We start from the raw sequence: 4,915 nt of genomic DNA, 5'->3' as shown, positions 1-4,915 counted from the left end.
GAAGATTTCAGTTAGATTGCATCATGGTCAGGCAGAGATTCCAAAATCCAGTATTGGATTGTAATGTGTAGCCTGGGGCAGATATACACACAGAACACAATTTTATTATGGTGAAGAGTAGGCTAAAGTTTAAGTGACCGTCAGAAAAAATAAACACGTAAAGAAGAGGGATATTGAAGCATTAAGACATGAAGAGATACACTTCAAGCCCTCTGAGACTATAAACATTGCGATAATAAGTAGCTGAGCAGATACTTCAGTCGAAAAGGAACAGGTGTATCTAAAAATGGCAGTCACAGAAGTTGGAAATAAAAACATAGATACAGTGAAGGCAACTATGAAGGAACCATAGGTAACAAAAGAAATACTTCAGTTGATTGATGAATTAAGGAAGTACAAAAATATTCAGGAATACAGAAATACAATTCACATAGGAACGAAATAAATAGGAAGTGCAGGGAAGCTAAGGTGAAATGGCTATGTGAAACATGTGAAGAAATAAAAAAAGACATGATATTCAGAAGGACTGATTCAGCATATAGAAAAGTCAAAACAACCTTCAGTGAAATTAAAAGCAAGGCCGGTACATTATGAGAACAATGGGAATTCCACAGTTAAATGCGGGGGAGAGAGCGGAGCGGTGGAAAGAGTATATTGAGGGTTTCTGTGAGGGAGAGGACTTACATGATAACATAACAGAAGAAGGAACAGGAATCGGTAGGGAAGAGATAGGGAACCCAATATTAGAATCAGAATTTAGAATCGCTTTCGAAGACTTAAAACGAAATAAGGTGGAAGGGATATATAACATTCCATCAGAATTTCTAAAATCAGTGGGGGAGTGCAACAAAATGATTATTTACTTTGGTGTGTAGAATGGATGTGTACGGAATTCACTTGCAGGCCTCTGACCCTGTGATGGTACATTTAAGTTTGGAGAAAGTAATAGGAGAGGGCTTACTGCCCTACCCTTATTTCCACTCAACAATAATGAGATGAAACACAACCTTTATGTGAAAACAATTTACTTTACTAAGTGGATGAGGTGATACGCAGTAATACTTTACAAGGTACCTGGAAGCTATGGCTCTTGGCTGGTTGAGGCATACATATGCTCGTTGCAGTGTCAACAGGCTTCCTGAGGCATCCACTCTTAATGGATGCTCAGCAGTACCTGCCTGAATAAAGCACCTGGAAAATCAAGTTCCACACAAACAGTATTTCCTGACATGGAATGGATAATACTGGACAGACTGATCTGTCCAGTTTACAAAATGCTGCTAGATGGCGCTTGACGAGTAACAAGTGAGTCACAGAACTCAATATATTTTTACTCTAAAATGAATCTTACTCTTTTTACTTACAAGATAATGAAATACACAAACAATTAGGATACACAAAACTAACAAAATATTACTGTCACACTGCATATGAAACATGAAGGGTAGTATCATGTAAGACATAAAAAAATAATGAATACTTATGTCACAGTGCATGAGAGACATTAAAGGTATTAACATTTAAGATGTAAAAGCAATGAAAATGTTACTGTTACATTGATATGAAACTTAGGAAATCAGTACTGACAACAATCAGTCCACAAGAAAGCTTACATAGCTTCTCAAGATGATATTGTAAATTACAATTTGTTGCTGTAAATAGCAATTTGATGATGGATCTTTATTGTGTACCACCGCACAAATCAGAGGGAACACATCACTAATTCACTGTTTAGACAGGGGGCATAATTTTGCCATAGACTTCTTATCTGCCCATTAGCAGTTTTCACCATCACTAGATGTGCACACTTTTCAGGTCCAGGAAAAAGCTGCTCAACAACATCCAGCCTCCACACCAAGGAAAGCAAATTATCCTCCTTGACCAGAACATGATTGTTAATCTGGGGCTGCCATGCTCCTGCCAATGTCCATCTACTAGATTGCTGCAGCTGATGCAGGTACTCAGTGTATTCCTCTTCCAAAAAGACTGATGCAGCTGCTGTAAAAGTTGCCACCTGTACAACCCATTGGCAGGAATCATACTGATAGATGATTCAGGACTGGCACAAAGTGGCTGTCCAATTAGGAAATGCCCAGAAGTGAGAGCAGATGGAGAATCTATGTCATCAGGGAGAGTACACAATGGCCTTGGATTTAGGAATGTTACTATCTGAGTTAACACCGTAGTCAGTTCTTCAAATGTCAGTACTGTGTTGTAAATGACATGTCTGAGATGTAACTTCATACATTTGTCTCCTACTTCCCACAACCCACCAAAGTGAGGGGCACGAGGTGGAGAAAATCCCAGGTGATAGTCTCTGAGGTCAAAAAGTCCACCACACTTACTAATCACAGAAAAAAGTTTAAGTACATTGTGTGCACCTACAAATGTAGCACCATTATCACTATACATGTGAGAAAGTATTCCTCTTTTCGCAATGAATGTCCTTTGGGCAGCCAGAAATGAGGTGGTTACTAAGTCACTAACTAGATCTAGGTAGATGGCTTTGATTGCCATGCAAATAAATAAAAGTAATATAGGCCTTTGTAGTAACCTTACTCCATCTTCCACCACACTTCATAGTAATGGGACCTGCATGATCCACTCCACAGTGCTGGAAAATACGAGACTGGTTTACTCTAGATACTGGTAGTTGACTCATAAGTTGAACTGCAGTCTGGGACTAAAGCATAAAACATTTCAAATATTTCCCAATGACTCCTTTAAATGCGTTGCACCTGTTGGGAATTCCAAAACCTCCTATGCAACATAGGCAGGAAAAGCTGTGATCCAGCATGCAACAGACTTCCATGTTCATAGACGATGAGAATTTTTGTCAGATAATGCTTAGGTGTTATGATAAAACAATATCACTCATAATACAGTACACTAGCATTCATTAACCTCCCTCTCACTCGTAAAAGACCTTCGGTGTCAATGAATGGCTGCACATCTCTTAAAGTGCCATTATGTAGAATAGGAGAATTGGCCTTTAACAAAGTGGCCTCACTACCATACTCACAATGTTGAACTATGTCAAAGGATTTTTTACAGCATTTTGCCATTCGTATGGGGTGAATGCCAAATTATCCCCTATGCTTGTTGCAACATAGTGTTTTCAACAAAACTTAGTGCATAAGCCTGTCGGTATTCTTGAATGAGAGATATTTAGAGCATGAAGCTTGATTACAGACACCAAAGATACATGCACACACCTTTCTGAGGCATGTTCTACTACAAGTGAAGGAAATGTGCTGTAATCCAGGACATAGTTGAACAGCCATTCAGGGTCAGACCACCAATGCAGAAGTGAGCTCAAATGTGCTGGACTAATGCCACATGATGAGTGATCAGCAGGATTGTCTTCTGATTTGACATGTTACCAGTTGGTGACTGAACTTGGCTCCTAAATTTCAGAGTTTTGCAGTTATTAGGACTACATTACAGCCAGCAGAGAACTATTGTTGAGTTCGTCCACATATGGATATCAATACTGTTTATGATGTCTAAGGCACTAGACACTTTATGGATGAGTCGACCAAGAAGGCACCACATAATTCCAGTCATGGAAGAGATCGTTGTTTGACAGAGGCTACCCAGGATATAGCTGCAGCCAATGAAACAACAACTTGGTTGTTGGGAAGAACACATCTGATGTATATACAAGTACCATATGTCAACTGTGAAGCATCACAAAAACCACAAATTTTGATATTAATGTACTGAGGACAAATAATGATCTTCCTTCTAATTAAAATATCATTTAGGAAAGGCAGTTTTGTATAAAGGGCATTACATTCATCGATTATGTTGGATACAAGAACTTCATCCAAATCAAGGCTTAGTTGGCACAAGCGCTGCAAGAACAACTTGCATCTGGACTCAGAAGCCCTGGTGGAGGAAAATAGATGCTACTGTAGACAGAATATTACTCTTGCTAATCTTTTAGTGCCAATGACTCTTCAGCTGCATATGGCATGCACTGATGACCCTTCAGCTACACATGGATTTGAAATGTGGTAGAACCACAGTGTTATAAGATTCCTAATGTTTTTATGGCTTTTTCACCTGTGAGATTACAAGGCAAAGATGTTTCTCTGTCCTGGACTGGAATTTGTTCCATAACCTTGTGAGTACTGGAACATCATTTCCTCAGGGGAAATTCCCCAGAAGCAAGTAGGTGAGTCAGTTGGATTTGAAGTTCCTGAGCTTCAGCTACCATAGCTGACCCACCTAAGAAGTTGTCCACATATAAGCTACACAACAAAGCTAGTGATACCATTTGAAACAGGTCTTGATTTTCCAAGGACAACTGTTGAAGACATCTAATCACAAGAAAGGCAGCAGGAACTATTCGATAAGTGACTATAGGCAATATATATTCTTGCATCAGTGAAGACAGTGATTCCCACCACAGAACTTTCTGAAAGTTCCTATCATCGAGATGGAGAAACACTTGGCGACATATTTTTGCTATATGAAGTCGGATTGGATCTGAATATAGAGTGCTTGCATGAGCTGACCTTGAACCTTCGTGTGCATGTGTGAATATTTTTCTGCCTGTCAATAGTGTCAGTTGCTCGCAAACAGCAGTTGAATGAGGTAGTTTGTAGTGCTTGCGTCGGTTTTTCATTGTATGCAAAATGACGGAATGACTGAAGCAGCGCTATTGCATCAAATTTTGCCAGAAACTGGGCGATACACAGGTGGAAACAATTCGGAAGATTCAAACAGCTTCATAAGTAGAGTATGATGACATAGTGTACATTTGTATCTTTTGTGAAAAAATATGATGTAAACTATGATCACATGACATGGTAAGAATTGTAAACATCCTATTCGTTTTATAATTGTGTGTATCTAATACATGTATAATTTGTTTACTGCTTTTGCTATAATATACTTCTGAATATTT

Source organism: Schistocerca nitens, chromosome 1 (genome assembly GCF_023898315.1).
Source record: "Schistocerca nitens isolate TAMUIC-IGC-003100 chromosome 1, iqSchNite1.1, whole genome shotgun sequence".
Classification (NCBI taxonomy): domain Eukaryota; kingdom Metazoa; phylum Arthropoda; class Insecta; order Orthoptera; family Acrididae; genus Schistocerca; species Schistocerca nitens.
Note: the sequence above shows the minus strand (reverse complement) of the source record.